General features: G+C 48.1%; 1 long non-coding RNA gene across 2 annotated transcripts in view; it reads right to left on the bottom strand.

The window, feature by feature from the left end:
- LOC116639914 overlaps window positions 1-21564 on the bottom strand; it is a 32518-nt gene extending 10954 nt beyond the window's left edge. Inside the window, exons 1-3 of one of the 2 annotated variants that reach the window (XR_004300941.1) lie at window positions 21478-21564; window positions 21212-21379; window positions 2425-2750 (exon numbers count right to left, since the gene is read on the bottom strand). This is a non-coding gene — a long non-coding RNA (uncharacterized LOC116639914). Of the gene's footprint in view, window positions 1-2424; window positions 2751-21211 lie in introns of both variants that reach the window. The other variant, XR_004300940.1, reaches the window with a different exon arrangement.
- Between the last annotated feature and the right edge of the window lie 859 nt (window positions 21565-22423).

Raw genomic sequence — 22423 nt, forward strand, 5'->3', positions numbered from 1 at the left:
GGGAGAAATAATTACAACATAATGTATAATGGACATATGTAGAAGTGCTCTACTCAAGACTCCGTCACCACAGCAGCTTCCAACTGGCCTCCCTCACTCCAGTTGGGCCTTCCCAAACCATCCTGTCCAGTGGAGGATCCAGAAGGTTCTTTTTAGAACATGAGCCAACAGATGAGCACATCATTGGTGTGTTTGGGTGGAGGGAGAAGAAAGTAAGTAAATTATGACAGATCTACTTGATGGGCTATTAGACAGCATTTAAAGTCATTGTGAAAAGTTCCGTGTAATAAAACAAAAAGTGCTTTTCATATAATATGGAGTACAAACTTGAATTGCCAAATTGAGTGTGTACAGTAGCATGGCTGTGTGAGGTCTACTTGTGGAAGGACCGAGGCTCCTTTACACTGACCACCAGCCAGTGAGAACAAGTTCAGGGTGCAGTGACACCCGGCAAGCCCATGTTCGGAGCGGCGTCACAGGTGCAGCCCCTTGAAGACACCAGGGAAACCCTGGGCACAGAGTGGTTTCTCAAGTTGGAGAAAACTCAGGTTTTCCCCAAAGATAACCCAAACGGTCAAAGCACATGGGGACCAGATGCCATTTGCAAACTCGCCAGGTAAGGGCTGGGGCTGGGCTGGACCTCCCGGCAGGCGCAGGTCTGTCAGCTGAGGTCAGGAAGACCGATAGGGAGAGGCAGGTGCCTTCCAGGCTTCCGCTGTGTAGAATGGTCACTTCCTCCTTCAAGCGGGTCGTGGGACCCACTCAGGGTCCTGTGTGCTCAGAAGTCCATGTGTTCTGGAAGGGCTAGCCATGGAGTGTATGAGTCTCCATGCACCAAGATGCTGCTCCCCAGGGGCCAACACAGCACAGAGGACCCTGCTTTGACCACAGGAACTGCTCTAATCAAGGGGGCATGAAGTAGAAATGAAGCAAAGCAAGGGAGAAAGGATATGCATCCAGCCCTGTCTGACTCTTGAGCCAAGCAGATGATTCCTTGTCTCTGAAGAGCCTTTGCCATGGATGGGGTGGGGCTGGGGGTTCCAAGAAACAAGAGACAGACCCTTCTCACCAACAAACTCACAGCCTAATTAAGATGGCAATAATGACAGTAAGCAAGCCGGTCGCTCTGTGTTGTTGACTAGCACAGACCCCTGTGCTGTGAGTCCGAGGAGATGGCAGATTCAGGCAGGATCACTCTGGGAAGACCTCAGAGAAACATCACTTGACTTGGAATTTCAAGAGACCTTCACCAGCAGAGGATGAGGCAGGTGCATACAGGGCAGGCATGGAGAACCTAGGCAAGAGAGCCAGCCCTGGGCAGGGAGGTCACATGCCCCTGGGCGCTGGAAGATGCCAGGAAGGGGTGGGGGAGGTGCCTGAGGACAAGGTCAGGGCAAAGGTCATGTTAGGGGGCAGGTTCTAGTGTGGGAGGCTTGCGGGTGAGAAAACTAACCCGGGCATGTACCTCCCAGGTGTGGCTGCCCCCCTTTCTCCACTGAGATGTGCAGTGAGGTGTGAGCATGCACATACACACTCACATATATGTACACACTCAAACACACACGCACGCACACACACCCAGATACACTCACCTATACACATGAATTCGCATGCGTGTACACATCTGCAAACATACACATACACTCACACAAACTCGCGTGCACATACATCCATTTGTGCTCACACACATACACCCTCACACATATCCACAGATATGCACACACGCACACATGCACATGCTGAACCGCAGGCTGCCAAGGAGAAGGGCACCTGCCTGTCGGTGTGGGCCATGGAAGCAGGTGCGCCTGGAGTCAGGAGGCCCCCAAACATTGCACACATCTGCCCCGTCCCTGGCGCCCTGATGCACGAGCCGTGGTTGAAGACTGTGCTCTCGAGAGCTGCGGCGGGGCGGGGGGAGCCGTGCAGGCACGGGACTTGTGTGTGCACCCTGCAGCCCACAGTCAGGACTCAAGAGCCCGCGCCTGACTATGGCACGCACATCATTACCTATGTGACTGGCTCAGGGGACAGACAGCCTCTGACATCTGGGGGCTGAAAATGCAAGTGGGCGAAGGAGCGGATGCCCACACTTTAGCTTGCTCCTGTTTCATAGTGAGCCTGACCTCAGAGAGCTGCTAAGGAAGCTGCCTGATCTGTGAGGCGAGAGAGTGAGGTGTTAGTTGGGGGAGAGAGGAAAAGAAGGAGGGGAGCATCTTTTTCCGTGGCTCTGGCCCTAGCCCCTGCCCCCCACCCCCTGGGCCTGGACCCCGGGACCCCAGCGTCCAGCTCAGCCTGGCCCTGCCTCCCTCCTGGCCAGGCTCACTCTCAATCAGTGCAGTCAGTTACATGAGCTAAGCGACCAGGCTTCTCTCTCTTTCAACAGCTGAAGCCCAGCGCTGGGGGTGGGGGCTGGGGGAAGCTCACCAAAGGGTAGCAGAATCCAGCCCAAAATGGAGCATGAGATCATCCGGGATCCACCCCCGAGTTTGTCCTGGGAGAGGAGAAGGTTCTGGAACAGGCCGCAGGAGGTTGCTGTGGACCAGGCTCCTTGGCCTGGTGGCAGCATCATCCCTGCCCAAGCAGAGTGGGGTGGGCAGACCCCAGCTGGCCCCCTCTGAAAGCAGCTGCCCGACTCTCAGGCCAGCCTGGACACGGAGCTCCTTCCCCAGGGGCCTCCTGCCCAGGGCCGGGCGCCCAGGGATTATCCTGCTTGCAAAGGGCCTCACGGGTGTTGGCGGCTTTGGCAGTTACTGAAAAGAAAGCATGGTTACTATTCATGTCTTGTGTTGAGAAATCTCTATAAAGTTTTACAGCCGCAAATGTAAAAGGGGATTTTATCAGCTCAACATTCTTCCCCACTTTCCCGCCCCCACCCAGAACCTCGCCTTTTGTCTCCTGCCTTCCAAGAGTGGGGGGTCTTCAGACAGCTGCCGCTGTGCCCCAGGGAAGTGTGGATGCACCTGCAGGGAATGGGGAGCCATTCTGGGAATCCCGTCCTGGGAATCCCACCTGAACCCATGTGGTCTTGTCTTTCATTCTGTTCCAGCCCTGCAAATGATGCAAGCTCCCTCCAGCTTCATTCATGTGCTGGACAAATGTACTTGGAAGGCCAGGTGCTCAGAACACAGACGTGAGCAAGGCAGACATTTATTTTCTGCACGAAAATAGAAAAATACAATGAGAACGCAAGCAAATGCATATACAGTGAGCAGGTCTGGCTCAAGAGGGCCCCGTGCTGGGCTTAATGCTCGGCTGTGCCCTCTTGAGAGGTGTCGTAAACGCGAACATGCTCTCCTCTTGCATGAGGCCTGACGGGGGAAGAGCAGGGTAAGGGCAGTGAGTCTGGGCTGGTGAGGATGGTGGCACTCCACATGGGGTGGCGGGGAAGCAGCGCTGAGGAGGGAGGTCCCGGCAGAGGGCCAGCCAGCATGCATGTCAACACCAAAAGAGTTTGCAGGGTGCAGAAAGGCCACATGGCTGGAACAGGGCCATCCAGCGGGTGAGCACATGGGGGCCCAGGAAGAAGGACCAGAGAGGCCCAGGACTTGCCAACCAGGGGCAGGGGCGTGGGTTTTAGTTTAGGAACAGGGGAAGCTTGGAGGTGTGGAGCAGGGTGAACAGCATGATCTGATCTTTTACAGATCGCCCTGGCTGCAGAGCAGGATATAGAGTGGGAGGGCAGGAGGAGCCGGGAGCTGGGCACTCGCCAGCAAGCTCTGCAGGTTGGAGACTGTGCGGCTCTGAATGTGTGGGCACAGAGCAGGAGGCATGAGGCGTTAGGGAAGGGAACCCACACGAGGCCTGCTGACTGCACCGTCACCACTCAGATCAAAGTCACAACTCTCGGCCAGTATGCGTCCTTCCCCTCACGCCCATGTGCCGTCCACCTGCGGAACCGGGGTGGCCGACCTTGCTGAGCCATCCTGACTCTTCCACTTTCCATCACACGCATTAGGTCACATACAGAGGCAGCCAGGACAGACCCTACAGCCTTGAATTAGGGCTGGTGTGTGGCTCAGCTGAGGAATCACTGGGACAGAATTATGCCTACAGAAAGTCTCACCACAAGGCCATATTGTAATCTGCCTTTGCAATGCCTTTTGCTACTTGTGCTGCATTGGGCCAGGAAGGAAGGAGAGTGGAAGGCAGGTTTCCAGCAAGGAACCCTGGGCCAGTGGTGAGCATCTCTCTCCTCCTACCAGGGGGCTGTAGTGAAGCACCTGCCAGGCTGGTGGGATCCCATTGGAAAAATACACTGAGAGACTTCCAGCTTCATCTCCAACATGAAAAGAGCTTAAAGGTCATCACTCCTGTCTTCACAATATGAAAATAAAATGAGCAAGCTGAAAATCAGCCACTTAGGTCTATCAGAGAATTGAGGTCCCAAGGCAAACTGCCACCTTGACAACCAGAGAGACAGATGGGGGATGCAGAGAATCACAGCTGATATCAGCTTACTGGGAGCAGGAGCTTTGGGGTCAGGAACCGGTAGGACACTCACACAAGAGTGGATGAATGTCTGGAGGCTGCGTGTGGAGGGTTAAAAACTCATGTGGGCCCAGGCTTTTGTAGACGTTCTCCCAGCTGGGTCTCAGGGTGAAGATCCAAACATGGGAGAAAAATGGTGCACCAGGGATGGTTGGGGGAAGGGGGAGCAACCAGATATGCCTGGGCGGTTCTATTCTCAGTAACAAAGACTACCTGTCTTCAAGGGAAACTACTTTCCCAGAGCCTTACCTGACCTCTAGCACTCTTGTCTCAGCAAGAGGAGAATAAACAGATTAAAAAAAAAAAAAACGCTTCTGAAAGTCACAGCTCAAGAACTCAGGCCCACAAAAAAATAAATAAAATCAAATATGGGGCTCCTGCATGGCTCAGTCAGTTAAGCATCTGCCTTCAGCTCAGGTCATGATCTCGGGGTCCTGGGATCAAGCCCTGTTTAGGGCTTCCTGCTCAGTGGGGAGTCTGCTTCTCCTTCTCCCTCTGCCCCTCTCCAGCCCTGCTTGTGCTCTCTCTCTCAAATATATAAATAAAGTCTTTTTTAAAAAATAAAAAAATAATAAATGTAATCATAAAACAGTGAAACACTTGCCATACCTAACCCCTCACCACCCACCAGGCTCCAGTATGATGGCAGGAGGTTACAAATGAAAGAGTTGCAAAATACAGACTCTATTTAAGAAGGAGGTGTTAGGGAAACCCAGAGGCAACTGGAGAGGGGAGGGGGCAGCAAAAAAGGAGGAGAACTGGAAGCTCTGGCACATCAGCAACCACTGAATGCAGCCCCGCTCTCCAACAGAGCAACCTGAAACCTACACTAAAAGCCTGATTTCCTGAGTTCCTATTACCAGATATGCCATTTCCAGCTTTCAAGAAAAATACTAAAAGGCATGCCAAAAGGCAAACAGAACCACAGTCTGAAGAGACAAAGCAGACTCAGACATGGGACAGATGCTGGAATTATCAGCCTGGGAATTTAACACATCTATGATTAATAGGCTAAGGGCTCAATGGGAAAGAAGACAATATTCAAGAACAGATGGGTAATTTAATGACAGAGATGAAAACTCTAAGAAAAAAATCAAAGGGAAATTACATAAGTCAAAAAACATTTTAACAGAAATGAAGAAATGCCTTTGATAGGCTATCAAAGTAGACTATACATAGCCAAAAAAAAAAAAAAAGAAAGAAAAGAATCAGTGATCTTGAAGATACATCATTAAGAACTTGCAAAATGAAAAAAAAAAAAAGAGGAAAAAAAATATGACCAACATGGAACAAAATATCCAAGAACTGCAGAATAATGACAAAAGGAGTTGCATATGTGTGATGGAATACCAGAAAGATAAGAGATGGAAAGGCTAGGGAATATGCAATATTTGAGGTAATTATGGATAAGAATTTCCCAAAATTAATCACAGAAACCAAACCACAGATCCCAGAAGCTCAGAAAGCACCAAGCATAACAAGTACCAAAACTACACATAGGCTTATTATATTCATCCTACAGGAAACCATAGACAAAGAGAAAACCTTGAAAGAAACCAAAGGAAAAAGTATACTCTTCAAGGAACAAGAATTACAATAGACTCCTCACCAGAAACCATGAAAGTAAGAAGAGAATGGAGTCAAATATTTAAAGAGTTGAAAGCAAAATGCACTAATCTAGGTGCCTGTATTCAGCACAGTTATCCTTCAAAAGTGAAGGAGAAATATTTTCTCAGACAAATAAAAACTGAGAACATTTGCCAACAGAAGACCTGCTCTTCAAGAAATGGTAAAAGACATTCTTCAAAGAGAAGGAAAATTACATAGATCAAAAACTCAGATCTACAGAAAGAAATGAAGAGCATCAGAGAAAGAAAAAAAGAAGTCAAGTAAAATATCTTAATTTGCTTATTCTTAATTTGTCTAATAGATAATTGTTCAAAGTAGTAATAGCTATAATGTATTGGGTGATTATAATATATGAATAAGTGAAAGGAATGGCAGCAATGTTATAAGGAGCAGAAGGGAAAGATCCAGAATACTCTGCTATAAGTACACCCCCTGTGAACGGATTACATAGTGTCATTTGAAGGTAGACTTAGATCAGTTTTGAATGCATATTGCAAAGTCTAGGGAAACCACTAAATTTAAATATGTATTTATATAATTATAAATATTAAATATAATTATAAATATAAAATGTTTATATAATTATATATATAATTGTATACTAACAGAGGACAAAAAATGGAATAATAAGATACTCAATTAAAACCAGAGAAGGCAGAAAAAGAGAGGAAAGTTTTTTAATGGAAGTAACTGACAAGTGTAATGAATAGAAAACAGTTACAAACATGGTAAATAGTAATCCAGCTATACCTATAATTACTTTAAAGGTGAATGGTCTGAATACACCAAATAAAAGGCAATTACTGTCAGAGTGGATGAAAAAGAAATTATATATTATGCATAAGAAACCCGTTTTCAATACAAAGACACAGATATATTGAGTCAAGGGATAGAGAAAGATATACCACGCTTATACTGATCAAAAGAAAGCTTAAGTGGCTTTATTAATTTCAGACAAAGCAGACTTCAAAATAGGGAAAATTATCAGGAATAAAGAGAAGCCTTACATCATGATAAAGGAATCAATAATGCACAGATATACAAGAATCTTTAACGTGCACACACCCAACAAAAGTGTCAAAATATGTGGGGCAAATAACAGAGAACTACAAGGAGAAATGGACAAATCCACTATTGGAGTTGAAGATTTCAACACCCCCCATCAGGAATTGAGAGATCCAGCAGACACAAAATCAGTAAGGACATAGTTGAACTGAACAACACTATCAATCAGCTGGATATAATTGACACTTAGAGAATGCTTCACTCAACAACAGCAGAATACATATTCTTCCCAAGCTCACATGGGACATTTACCAAAATAGACATTATTCTCGGCCATAAAACACACCTTAACAAATTTAAAAGAATATAAATCACAGAAAGTATTCTTGCATACCACAACAGAATTAAACTTGAAATTAATAACAGAAAATGAGTTGGGAAATCTCAAAATACTTGTAAACAACACACTGCTAAATAACACATGGGCCCAAAAAGAAAATCTCAAGAGAACTTTTAAAATATATTTAGTTAAATGAAAATGAAAGCACAATCTATCAAAATTTGTAGGATGTATTAAGAACAATGCTTAGAGGGAAATCTATAGTATTGAGTGCATCTATCAGAAAAGAATAAAGATGGAAAATCAATATTCTACCTTAAGGAACTCTTAAAAGAAGAGCAAGTTAAAGTAAGCAGAAGAAAATAAATAATAAAAATTGGAGTAGAAATGAAAATAGGAAATCAATAGAGACCAATGAAACTAAAAGCTGGTTCTTCAAAAAGATCAATAAATGTGATAAAATTCTAGTTAGCTAAGCAAGAAATAACTATAGACACATCAGAAATCAAAACATGATCACTATTGATTCCACAGACATTAAAAAGATAATACCAGATCAAAAACCAATGATGTATTGTATGGTGACTAACATAACATAATAAAATTTTTAAAAAAAGATAATAAAGGAATATATGAACAACTCTGCCCAACAATAGTTATCAGATCTAGTCTGTCACCACTTCTATTCAACGTTGTCAAAGAAGTCCTAGCTAATACAATAAGACAAGAAAAAAGAGCTATACAGATAGGGAAAAAAGAAATAAAATGGTCCTTGTTTACAGATGATATAATTGTCTTGCAGAAAATTCTAAAGAAATACACACACACACACACACACCACATCTTGGAAGTAATAAGTTATAAAGCAAGGTTGCAGAGAATACAAGGTCAGTATACAACAGTCAATTGCTTTCCTACGTATGAGCAATAAACAATTGAAATTAAAAACACAATATCATTTACACTAGCACCAAAAAATTAAATACTTATATATAAATTTAACAAAATCTGTACAGGATTTACATTAGGAAACTAACAAAATTGATGAAAAGAGTCAAAGAAGATCAAAATAAATGGAGACAGGTTTCATCTTCATGGACAGGAGGATCCAATATCGTTAAGATGGCAATTCCTTTCAACCTGATCTATAAAGTCAAGGCAACCACAATCAAAATTCTACCATGTTATTTTGTGGATATGGACAAACTGATTCTAAATTTTATAAGGAAAAACAAAGATCCAGAATAGCCAACATAATACCTTAGAAGAACAAAGTGGGAAGACTGACACTACCTGACTTCAAGACTTACTATAAAGCTGCAGTAATCAAGAAAGCATGGTATTAGATAAGAATTTAAAAAAATAGATTGGGGCACCTGGGTGGCTCAGCTGGCTGAGTGTCTGACTCTTAATTTTGGCTCAGGTGATGATCTCAAGCCCATGTTAGGCTCTATGCTGGGCATAAAGCCTGCTTGGGATTTTCTCTCTCCCTCTCCCTCTCCCTCTGCCCCTCCCCTGCTGTTTGTGTACTCTCTCTCTCTCAAAAAAAAAAAAAAAAAAAAAAAATCAATGAAACCGAAACAAAGCCCAGAAACAGACCCACACAAATATAAGCAATTGATCTTTTCAAATGAGCAAAGGCAATTCAAAGGAAAATACTCTTTTCAACAAATAATGTTGAGCAATTGCATCCTACACAGAAGAAAAATAAATTTGGACACAAACCTTATTTCATTCACACACACACACACACAAACCTGACTCAAAATGGATCACGAACCTAATTTTAAAACACAATACTACAAAATCTCTTTAAAAATAACATAAGAGAAAATCTAGGTGACCTGGGTTTGGAGACGGCTGTTTAGATATCAAAAACATGATCCATGAAAGACTTGATAAGTTGGATTTCATTGAAATTAAAATTTTCTACTCTGCCAAAGATACTGTTAAAAGAATGAAGACAAGCCACAGACTGGGAAACAGTTGTTGCAAAATACATATGTGATAAAGTACTCGTATCTAAAATACACAAAGAAGTTGTTAACATTAAATTTCTCAGAATTATTAAAACAACAATAAAAAACAAACAACCCAGTTTTTAAAAATGAATAAAAGATCTGAACAGAAACCTCGCCAAAGAAGATATACAGGCAGCAAATAAACATTTAAAGATATTTTCAACATTGTATATCAAAAGATTGCAAACTAAAACAACAAGATACCACCAGACACCTCTTAGAATGGCTAAAATCCACAACAGTGACAAACTAAATGCACACTAAACTACAAGACCTCTCATTCATTGATGGTGTGGGAATGCAGAATAGTACAGCCTCCTTGGAAGACAGTTAAGCAGTTTCTTACAAAACTAAACATACTCTTCCCAAGAGACCAGTAATTGTGCTCTTAGGTCTTTACCCAACTGATTGGAAAACATGTCTATAACAACAGCAATAAAACAACAACAACAACAACAATAAAACTTAACAAATGCTTAATGTGGTTTTATTCACAATTTCCAATTGCCAAAAAAACAGAAGCAACTAAGATGTTCTTCAATAGACGAAGGGATAAGCAAACTGTAATACAGCCATACATTGGAACACTATTCAGCAATTAAAAACAAATGAGCAGTCAAGCCATGAAAGGACATTGAAGAACACTAAATGTACATTGCTAAGTGAAGGTAGCCACTCTGAAAAGGCTCCATAATATATTATTTCAATTATATGGCATTCTAGGAAAGGCAAAGCTATGGAGGCAGTAAAAGTTTAGCAATTGCCTAAAGTTGCAAGGGTAGAGGGAGTGATGTGTAGGTGAAGGACAGGGGGTTTGCAGGGTGGAGAAAGTATTCTGAAGAAAAGTGTAATGGTGGGTGCACGATATTATGCATGTGTTAAAACTCAGAGAACTTTACAACACAAAGAGTGAACCAAAGTGTAAACTATGGACTTTAGTTAATAATAATATATCAATATTGGTTCATTAATTTTAACAAAGGTATCACACTAATGCAAGATGTTAATAATAGAAGAAAGTGTATGGGGATGGAGCCATAAGGGAACTCTATGTGCTATCTGTTCAATTTTTCTGTAAATGTAAAACTGTTCTAAAAATTAAGTCTATTAATTAAAAATGTGTATACTGAGAAACTGTCAGGTTTATGTAGATGAAACAATTAAGCAGACACAGCCACTGCTTTTAACGACTCACTGCCTGGTAGAAAAGACAGCAACATAAGTCAGCAATTATGGAGTGTGGACAGATGCAAAACAGGAAGTATAGGAGATGGGGGCACCAAGGATAAAACAATTAGCTCTGTGGGGAAAAGGAGGTCAGTGAAAGACTTCTGTAAGCTATAAAGGGCTATAAAATACAAATCTGTTATTATTATGGTGGTTGTTATTATTCTTATGGCATTGCATTTACTTTCTCAGACAAACAAAATGGAGAGAATTCATCACCAGCAGACCTGCTCTGCAAGAAAGGTTTAAAAAATGTTTTTCAAAGAGAAGGTAAATGACATAGGTCATAAACATGGATCTACATAAAAAAGGAAGAGTAACAGAGAAGAGATAAATGATGGTAAAAGTCTTTTATTTTTTTATTCTTAATGGATCTAAAAGATAACCAATTTCTTGAAATAATAACAATGTATTGGGTGATAATAGCATATGGATAGTTAAAATAAATGATAGCAGTGCCATAGTGATGGGAGGGAGAAAGTGGTACTCTAAGCACACTGTATGCAAAGTAGTATAGTATTACTGGAGATGGACTTCAAATATTTAGCTATATATTAAAAACTCCAGGACAACCACTAAAAAGAATATAACTGCTTTGCTAAGAAATGAGATAAAATTCAATCATATAAAATGTCCAGTTAAAACCATATTAGGCAGAAGATACTGAAGGAGAAAAGAAATAAAGAACAAATGCAATAATTGGAAAATAATTACAAACATGGTAGATGCTAATCCAACTACATCAATAATCACTTTTAATGGGAATGGTCCAAATATACCAATTCAAAACCAGGGTGTCATAATAGATAAGAAAAAAGAGAGAGATCTAACTATAAGCAGTCTCCTAGAAACCCACTTTAAATATAAAGACAAAGAGAGGCTAAAAGTAAAGGGATAAAGAAAGATATATCAAACTAACATTAATAAAAAAAGAATATGTGGAATATAAGAAACATCACAGAGGATCATAGGGGAAGGGAGGGAAAACTGAATGGGAAGTCATCAGAGAGGGAGGAAAACCATGAGAGACCCTTAACTCTAGTAAACAAACTGAGGGTTGCTGGAGGAGAGGTGGGTGGGGCGATGGGGTAATTGGGAGATGGGCATTAAGGAGGGCACATGATGTGATGAGCAATTGGGTGCTATACACAACTGATAAATTATTGAACATTACATCTGAAACTAATGATGTACTATAAGTTGGCTAATTGAATTTAAATTAAAAAAATAAAGCTGGAATAACTATATAATTTCAGATATAGGCAACTTCTGAACAAGGTAAAGGGGTCAATTCTCCACAAATACATAATAATCCTAAACATGTATGCACCTACCAACAGAACATCAAAATACACAAGGTAAAATCTGATAGAACCACAAGGAGAAATAGACAAATCCACTATGATAGTTGGAGACTCCAACACTCTTCTGCTAGTAATAGATAGACCCAGTGTATTGGTAAGGACATAGTTGAACTGAGCAGCACCACTGATCAACTTTATTTAATTGACATTTATAGAATATTTAATTCAACAATAGCTCAAAACACATTCTTCTCGAGTTTTTATGAGACATTCACCAAGACAGACCACATTTTGGATCATAAAACACACCTTAACAAATTTTTAAAAACAGAAATCAGGCAGAGTATGTTCCCAGACCACAATAAAATTAAAACTAAAATGCAAAAAAAGTAGCTGGAAAATCCCAAATTACTCTCAGATGAAATAACACACTTCTAAATAACACATGGGTTAAAGAAAAAGACTCGAGAAAAGTTGAAGCAAACTAAATGAAAATGAAAATACAACAAATTAAAGGACATCCTGTAAAAGACATGATCAGTAGTCTCCAAAACTGCCAAGGTCATCGAAAACAAGGAATGTCTGGGGCACCTGGGTGACTCACTGGGTTAAGCGTCTGCCTTCGGCTCAGGTCATGATCCCGGGGTCCTGGGATCAAGCCCCACATTGGGTTCCCTACTCAGCGGGGAGTCTGCTTCTCCCTCTCCCTCTGGCCCTCCCCGCTCTGCCCTTCACCCTGCTCGTGCTCGCTCTCTCTCACAAATAAATAAAAAAAATATTTTTTAAAAATTTTTTAAAAATTAAAAAAAAAAGAAAACAAAGAATGTCTGAAAAACCACCACAACCAAGAAAAGCATAAGGGGACATGATGACTAAATGTAATGTGGGATCATAGAACAGAAAAAGGACATTGGTTAAAAAATGAGAAAATCTGAATAAAGTATGGATTTTAGGAAAAATACTGTATCAACATGGGTTCGTTAATGGTAATAAATGGACCACATTAATGTATAATGTTAAAAAAAAAGGAAATTGGATGTGGGATACATGGGAACTCTTTGTATCTTTGTGATTTTCCTGTAAACCTAAAACTTCTCTAAGATTTTTTAATAAAAATATAACATCAGAATTTGTGGGATGCAGCAAATGCAATGCTTTGAGGAAAATTTATAGCATTTAGTGTATGAAATAGAAAAGAAGAAAAATCTAAAGTCAATAATCTACTTTCAAACTTAGAAAACTAAGAAGAGTAATTAAAACTTAAACAGGAAAAAATAATAAAAATTAGAGCAGATCAGTTAAGTTGAAGAGTAGAAACCAACAGAGAAAACCAATGAAACCAAAAACAGGTTCTTCAAAAAAATCAATAAAATTGAAAACCCCTAGCTAGTCTAAGCAAGAAAATAAAGGAGAAGACATAAATTATTAATATCAGAAATGAAAGACAGTCCATCATACCTGATCTCATAGACATTAAAAGGAAAATAAAGGAATCCTATGAACAACATTATGCCCACAAATTTGGTAACTTAAATTCAATGGACCAATTCCTCAAAAGACACAAGCTACCAAAACATCCATAAGGAGAAATAGATCATCTGAATGGCTTATATCTATCAAGAAAATTGAATTGATAGTTAATTTATGTTACAAAAAAAAAAAAAAGTACCAGGTCCAGATGTTTCACTGGTTTGTTTCACTGCTAATGCTGCAAATCCAAAACTGAGTAAGGACAGGATAAGGGACTCCTCTTCTGGTTATGGTGGGCTGAGAAATTTGGTGCAACAAGCCCCTGAAGACAACAAAACAGCTATATAAAGTAGGAGCCATAACTCATCAAGAGGTCTGAAAGGTCCACAAGCTAATGAGGAGTTTCTAAAAAGGAATAGAGATCGTTCCTGAATTAAGTCCCACTTCTCATGGTGTATCATTCTTCTGCGTTGCTGGATTCAGTCTGCTAGCATTTTGTTGAGGAATTTTGCATCTGTGCTCATGAGAGACACTAGTCTATACTTCCCTTTCTTACGATGTCTTTAGCTGGTTTTGATATCAAGGTCATGCTGACCTCATGGAATGGGTTAGGAGGTATTTCCTCTGCTTCTAGTTCCTGGCAGTGATGTGAAGAGTTGGTATAATTTCTTTCTTAAATGTTTGACAGAATTTTCTAGTGAAACATCTGGACCTGGTACCTCACGCCCCAGGCTGGCCCCTCGCCACTCTGGGCATGCCCTGCTGCGAGCTGAGCACCCCCCCTCAGGGACCCTCCACCACCGAGGCCAGCTCAGTGTCCTGGAGGCTCACCCTGACTCAGATAGGAACCAGCAGGCCCCAGGTCATGCCCCGAGGTGGACTCTCCCTGCCTCCCCTCCCCTCCCGGGACAAGGATCCAACACGGCCAACCCCCAGCCTGGACCCCTCAGTGCAGCAACACAACCCAATCCAACCTGTCAGCCTTCATTGGCGCCCGGCTGACGGAGCAGCGGACAGCCCGCCCTGCCTGGGCTCATTGCCATCCAGCAGACCGCCCGGGGCCCTCATCGGAGCACCAGCCTGGGAGACGGGAAGGCAGCTCTGCCCTCAAACAGCGGTCTCTGTCCCTCCTGTGGCTGAGGGTGGGCCTGGCTCTGGTGGTCACCTCAGCTGTTGCCTGGGGCTTCTGAACCCCTGCCTGGATGGGCTCCCCCAGAAATGCCCAGGGCCCCAGCAGGACGTACACGGGGCCTTCTGTGATCTGTTCTGCTCAGGCCAGAGTCAGCGGAGCCCTCCATGTCTTGTCCCAATCGTCTCTGAGCACCTGCTGGTACCTGTCCCTCGTCCCCATTCCTGGGATGTGCAGTCAGAAGACTTAAAAGCATCTATGTCATTTGCATGTTCCCTAGAACAAAGGGTCTTCAGCTTAAATGACACCTACTGGGAGGGGTAGCCCCCACGTTCCCCTCCAGGTGCCGCCCACCACAGGGTCCTGCTGCGGTGCTCCCTCGGCAGACGCCACACTGGGGGCTGATCGTGTTTCTACACTGGTTTACTGGCTCGTTGTCTGTGGTTAGACGCCCACACACATCACACCACGTAGGGCACACACGCAGCCCGTACCGCACACACCACACGCGTGAACGCAAGCCCCTACGCGCAGGGAGTTTGCTCATCTTGCACGCTGATGTTTACTCCGTGCCGAGCTCAGCGTAGACAAAGGAGGTGCTGAGCAGACACTGCTTGCTGAATGAATGAATGCCTGAATGAATGAGGTGCACCCCTGTCTGGTGGAAGGGGTGTGGGGTTTGCAGCCAGCAGGATCTGGGTCCGAATCCTGGCTCCATAACTTAGCAGCTGCAGTGACAGGGATGATCCCCCATCTGCGATTTGTGTGCGGAGCCGGGAGAAAGACGCCTGCCCATCCCACGGCCCGCGGACGCGGATGTGGATGCCGCCACGGCGAAGCGGCCACTCAGTCCGACCGACAGGCACACCTTCATCACCTGACCCAGGAATTCCTTTGGTATGGAACCTGAAATGCCATGAAGAAGTAAGCCCTGCATCCTCACGACGGACTCTCAGATCACCGTGAGCATTTGGAAAGACCCAGAATACCTGGCCACGGAAGGACGGTTAGCCAGGTGGTGGTGCAACCACATCATAAACACGGTCATGGAGGAAAGCCCATGCCTCGTAAGGGACAAAGACACACTTTATGCACTTCAAGCTGCAGGTGCTTGTGTTGTGGGAAGTGCGGGGCCAGCCCGCCCCCCACGCCTCCGCTCACGGTGAGTAAGATACCGCGTTGGCTGGTGGGAGCAGGGGACACAGGGTCTGTGGGGCGCTCGGAATAACACCGGGCCCACGGCCCCATCAGCTCTTCCCGTTTACTGTTTGGGTACGAAGGATATGCCTAGAAGGAAATACACAGGAAAAATATATACAAAAAAAAAGAAGAAGAAGAAAAAGGAAGTAATAGCTTTAGCTTGAGTGATTGGATTAAGATTATTTTCTTTTAACTTTTCTGTTTCCTACAGTGTGCGTGTAATACTTTTGGATGGACAAAAACCTCTTAAAATGGGAGTGAAGTGCCCCCGAGTTGGAGGCTGGGCGTGGAGAGTGCGGGCGGGCTGGCTGGGGGCTGTGGGCTCCTGCCGAGCATCCCTCCTCTTCAGATAAATCCACTTGGAGCCACTTCATCCCTCTCTAGAGCGGACTGCGGCTGAGACCAGCCTGAGGACTCGCCAGATCCTCCAACACCTTTCTGGAACACCCCGCCCGCTCCGCGCCGCGCGGCAGCCTGAGGATAACAGGCTCGCTGGCTCGCACGCTCTGAATTTCTTTGTTAGTTTGAGCCAGAAAACATTGCCTTCCCCAGACATTGTTCTAATCGGGCTCCTTGAGATTAGCGTGGCTCTCCAGGTGTGGAGCCTGGGACCCCCTCATCGGGGTCACCGATGTCCGCCCGGCATGTCCCTCCCACGGCAGGCGGCCTTGCAGACGCACTGAGGGGACCCTGACAGCCGCTCTGGTTGGAGGGCGAGGGACGCCAGGAGGGCAGAGGCTTCCTCCGGCCTAGGCGCTGCGGCACGCACGGACCTGAAGCTGCTGGTGGGCTTGGGGCGTCCTGGGCCCAAGTGGCCCACTGGGCAAATGTTCTCAGTGCCTTGTGCCTTCGGATGCAATTTCTGACACTGAGTCACAAAAGATTCAGTGCCCCTCTTATGTGCCAGCCTCGGAGAAAGACACCCTGGGCTATTTTTAAATGTGCAAGACAGGGCCCTTCCTTTGAGGAGCTGATGGTGGTCATCCATGGAGAGCGTGCATGAAGCAAGGCGCCGACCAATGCAATGAAGCCCCCCCCCCGGGCCGGCCGGAGCTTCCTCCGCCCTGAGGTCTGGGGGACCTGGGGCCAGACCCCTCCACTCAGCCCGGGAGCACTTGCTGAGTGCTTTTCGGCACCAACACCCAAACATAGGAGGCCACAAGTGTCCCCACCCCTGCTGGCTGAGCATCTGGCCCCACCACCCGTGCAAGGCCGTAGAGCTAGTGAGTGGGGAGACCGGAGCAGGACCCCTCTCTGTCCACCGCAGAGAGGAGGGGAGGGCGGCCAGCCAGCAAGGAAGGGGTCCGAGCAGAGGTGGGACTTAGCTGGGACGTCGGAGAGGGGGCAGGTTGTAGGGTTGGAGGAGGGAGAGCAGTCCTGGGAGGTGAGTGGGCGCAGACCAGCCAGGCTCACCTCCTCCACGCCTTGCCCTTTGGGCCCCAGCCTGCCTCCCCCGTCAGGACAGGCCTGGCATCCAGAGCCCGTGTGAACCCACAGGCCATCCGCTTGTCCCCCCTGAATCCTGGAAGGGGCTTCTGGAGGCTAACGTCCCTGAAGTTTTGGGGCAGACTCAGCCAGGGCGCCGACGAGGCCTCCAGCCGTCACCCGCGCCACAGCCGACATCCGCGGACCCACAGCCGAGCGCGTGCACCCCAGGACCTTGGGGGCTTAGGAGAACAGGTCGGCAGAGAGGAAGGAGGGCCGTCGGAGGCTCACACACCAAGTGTGGTATTAAGTCATAGTCAGAGACACACGTGATGCTAACAGACGAGACCTGGAAGGCGGCGGGGGCCCGTGGGCTACGTGAGCGCCCAAGACCACCCCCTACTCAGGCTGCCGGGCGGGGCGGGGGGAGGCAGTGGAGGGCACAGGCCAGATTCCCTGATTCTAACTATTCCTTTGTATCTTTACAAACAATGATCCGAAGCAGGAATAACCAGAGGTGTAGCCATGTTAAACCCACAAAGTGATGCCCAGCAGCTTATTGATCATCTTCCTTGAAGACAAGGAAGCTCCTGAAAGCTGTTTCTTGGGGCTCCCGGGAAGCCAAGGCAGGGCACAGGTGCTGGGCACGGACCAGGTGTGCACTGCACTGAGAGCAGGCGAGCCTCAAGTCTGTGACACGGGGGCTGGACAGTGAGGATGGTGGCCTCACACGGCAGACAGGGATGCGTCGGGGACCGCGGGTCCTTCTCACAAAGCACAGTTCCTCAGGGACAGGTGCCCGGGAGCCAGAGGGGAGAGAGATGAAGCCATCCTGGACCCAGAGGGGAGACAGCGGCTCTCTGTCCCTGTGCCCACACGCCAGTCAGGCAGGCTTTGCAGCGGCTCACACTCCACGCTCACTGCCGCCTGGGGTCTGCCACCTTCCCCACACCTGAGGGACCAGAGGAGGTCCTGGGCACACGCTGGCCCTGACGGGCCTCGTTGAGGAGGCCGTGCACCTCGCGGGGAAGAGCAGGAACGAGGAGCTGGCTGCAGGCCGCGGAAGGAGACAGATGTCTGAGTCCAGAAAGCACTTGGGAGCGGGGTTTCGGGTGGGCAGAACTGCCCTGGGGGCTTCTGAGTTCCTCTGCCCCCCTGAGTGCTCTGTCCCGGATGCTCTGCTGTGGTCAGCGCAGGGGTGCAGTGTTGGTGGGGCAAAGGGCAAGTGGACAGGGGCTGAGCCCCTCGGAGGAGGTCCTTCCACAGCAACCTGCCAACTGGTCACCGCCCACCTCGGGCCACCACGGCGGGCGGGGTGGGGGGGGTGCTGGCGTCCCTCAGCTGCTACTCGGAGCCCAGAGTGAGGCACGTGCCTGGGACTCGTCTTCCCAGCAGCCCTGGGAGGGAGGCTCTCTGTCTCCACTCCCCAGGTGGGGAAACGGAGGCCCGGCAAGATCGACTGGCCCCGGCTCACTCTCCCTGTGCACAGACAGCTCAGCCAGCTCGACTCAGGAAGAAGGGCCCATAGGGGACACAAGAGGGGCCTCAAGGTGGCCCCCTGCCCTGCCTCCACCAGCCACTTGGCCACGCTGAGCTCTGGGCACTGCTCTGTAAGATGAGGCAATCAGCTGGCACATCTCACAGGCTTCTGTTCCAGGAAAACACATCAAGGGCCAGGACACAGTGAGCGCACTCTGATCTTGCAGCTCCTTGAGGATTCCAGGAGCCCCGATGCCCGAACTCTCACCCAGCCAGCCCGTCCCCTTGGCAAGGAGCCGGGCCAGTCCCTTTAGCCACCGGTCCCATAGAGACGCTGAACAGAGCTGCGTGGAACGCAGAGGCTGAGGCCAGCTCCCTCCCTGAGCCCCTCACTCTGCGTCCTCCACGAGCATCGGCCAGGGCATGGGGAGCCGGCAGCAGCCTCCGTGTTCTCCCCGTGTCTCCCGTGCCCACAGGGGCCACCTGATGGAGGCGAGTGGGGACAGGTTACAGACACAGATGGACCGCAGTCAGGCCCCCTAGCCCAGTGCACCGCACGGTCCCTGCCCCCTGCTCCCCGCCAGCACTGATAAAGAGGGGGACGCCCAGACGCATTCTCATAGAGAACAACCCTCTTCCCAGGGTGTCTGCATTACGTGGACAGTCACTTACCGAGAAACTGAGAGACGGTCCTGCCAGTGGATCTTTCCAGCATGGCTCAGGCAGCCCTTTTGTGGATAAATGGTTAAGAGCTATTTTTCCATAAATTAGCACAAGATAAAAACCCATAAAATTTGTCAGTAGGCTTCAGAATTGTGCTATTTTCATAGAGTACACACTGGGGCGTGCTTGGAGCCATATGGTGTCTCCAGGCCAGAAGGCGGGCAGCCCACAGACCTCTCCCTGGGCCATGGGGGCGCTGCCCGCGGAGGGACTGATGGTCGGTTGTTGACTGTCAGGTCCGGTGTCCCTGGGGTTCCCCCTGCTCCTCACAGCAATAGGAAAAATTAAATAATACAACAGATACCCCGCTGCGAGTGTTAACAATGTGCCAGGCGCTGGGCGAAGGTCACCGCACCGTCTCCCCGGTATGGGCAGCAGGCGCATCATGACCTCTCTGCCTGGACAAGCCCGGTGAGGGCAGCAGCTGGGAGTGTCCCTGACAGTCAGGGGACAGACAGACGGGATCACTGCCAGAGGTCACCTGAGCACCTCGACAGCTTCCCTCTGCAGCCGCAAAGGGTAAGCAAGCGCATGCCTATCTCAAGATGGGAGAGCAAAGCACAGAGGGGTGGGGACTGGTGCTCACTGGGGACCTGCCCCGTCCCAGACAATCAGCTGGACTCCCACAGCAAACCTCTGAGGTTGGCAATAACATTCCCGTGTTGCATGCAATTGAGGAGCATTAAAGCTCAGAGAGGTTAGGACACCTGCCCAGGGTCACACAGCACACAGGTGGTGGCAGGGTGGTTCCGATTCTGGAGCAAGATGGCGGAGGAGTAGGAGACCTGCATTTCGTCTGGTGGCAGGGTGGTTCCAAAGCCACTGCTTTCCAGCAGGCCAGCCGGGTTGCACAGTCCACTCGATTCACTCCTAAGAGGGCAGGCTTGCATTTCATAGACAAGCTTAGGCTTCTACAGAGCACCTGGCTCATGAACACAGACTTCCAGCAGAAGAAGGCAGGACCACAGAAGGAAGGTCACTCAGTAACTGTGCTGGGTTCCCAAGGACTGTGACCAGACAACAGGGCCTCCTGTGTCCCCACCTCCAGTCCAGGAAGAGAGCTAGAGTGGAGGGGAGGAGGGGAAAGGGGGGAGGAGGAGGGAGGAGAGGGGAGGGAGAGGAGGAATGGAGGGAGGAGGAAGAAGGTGGGGGGAGGAGCATGGAAAGAGGAAGGGGAAGAAGGTGTGAGAAGGGAGGGGAGGGAAGAGTAGGGGGAGGGGGAGGAGGAGGGAGGGGTGAGGAAGGGGAGGAGAGGAAAGGAGTGGGGGAGGAGGGAAGGAAGAGGAGGGGGAGGAGGGTGCAAGGAGGGAGGGCAGATGGAGCAGGAGGGGGGAGGAGAGAGGGGAAGGGGAGGAGGGAGGGCAGATGGAGCAGGAGGGGGGAGGAGAGGGGGAAGGGGAGGAGGGAGGGCAGATGGAGCAGGAGGGCAGAGGAGAGAGGGAAGGGGAGGAGAGAGGGCAGATGGAGCAGGAGGGGGGAGGAGAGAGGGGGAGGGAAGGAGGGAGAGAGAAGGGAGGGAGGAGGGAGGGGAGAAGGGAGGTCCAGGAGGGAGGGGAGATGAGGGGAGGAGGGTGGAAAGAGGAAGGAGAGGAGGGAGGAGGGAGGGGAGGGGAGGTGCTTCCAGAGGAAGAATTCCTGCAGACCTAGCTCCCCCATGCCCCTTCTGGAACCCTGGTCTCCAGCCCCTGCAGCTCCCAGCAAGCCCGGGACTCCCTGGGCCCCCAGCAGAAAGGTGTGGGCACCCCCAGCCCACTGCTGCCTCCTTCCTCACCTGTGCACTTTCGGGGGCTTTCGGGCATCACGCCTCACCCTTGTCAGGACGCTGCACGGCCACCCCTTCATCCGACCACGGAAGGGAGCGAGCCCGCGGGCGAGCAGAGGCGGGTGACGGGGTGTCAGAAGCCCCGGTGCCGGGCATCTGCCCGCCCCTGGATGTCTGCTGAAGGAATGAGCAATCCCGGATGAGAACTTGACAGTGGAATTTGAAATGATGTTTCCTCACAAATGAATTCTAAAATAAACACTGGAGCCGCGTACATTTCCTGCGCCCTGCTTCTCCGTGCAGCCCAGATTCACTGACGATCTTGTTGGTTATAAATTGCAGCCCGCATTCCTCATATCAAAATGCACAGCTAGTGATATTTAACTCTAAAGAAATATATCCTCCGGCAATGAATACAGTCAGAAATTACTCACTGAATTTAACCAAGGAGAGAACGATGCCGTATAGATGTACTGCATAAATTCAGAAATGTGGGACAATGGCCGTCATTTATTAACATTTTATCTCCTCCTGGGAATGTTTGACCTTGCTTCAGCAGTTTTATTGGGAGCAAAAGCTCTGGAAGCTCCCATTTCCCTTTCCAAAAGCAACCTGCCCTGTTCAAAGTAGTAAATACCACTCAAGTTGTCATTTTCCTGATGTTTTCTTTAACCTGGAAGAAGGAAAAAAATGTGGGAGAAAAGCCCCTCCCCCCCCAAAAAAAAGCTGCCTTTGGATGGAACACATGGAAATTCATGTCATTTAAACATGCTTCAGTTCATGAAGGGAAATGAAAGCAATTCCCTTGTGAGGGGCGAGGTTTCCGGCAAGAGCCCGGGACTCTGGAGGATTGCATATGGAGAGGGGAGCAGGGGGCTTTGCACCTGGCAGGAGCAGCCAAAGTAAACCCAGCGCCGCACAGGGATCACTCGAGGCTGCCAGACACATGGAGGGACAGAGGTGGCTCCTGGCTTCAGGGCGCCAGCCGTCTAGGGCAGAGGTGGTGGCCGGGAGGTAAACGCCACATTTAAGGGGTTTGCAAGGTGCCAGGGTGGGGACAGAGGTGCCCCTGGCGCTCTATCCTTCCCTCGCCCACCCCCTGCCTCCCTCACACCCACCTGGAGGTCCTCTCAGCCCACCTTCCCCCAGGTGTGTGCAAGCACGTGGGGCATGGGGGGCAGCCTGAGGGGACAGAGGACCTGGTGGGACCACAGGCCCCCT

The sequence above is a fragment of the Phoca vitulina genome, unplaced genomic scaffold, assembly GCF_004348235.1.
Source record: "Phoca vitulina isolate PV1807 unplaced genomic scaffold, GSC_HSeal_1.0 scaffold19, whole genome shotgun sequence".
Lineage (NCBI taxonomy): Eukaryota > Metazoa > Chordata > Mammalia > Carnivora > Phocidae > Phoca > Phoca vitulina.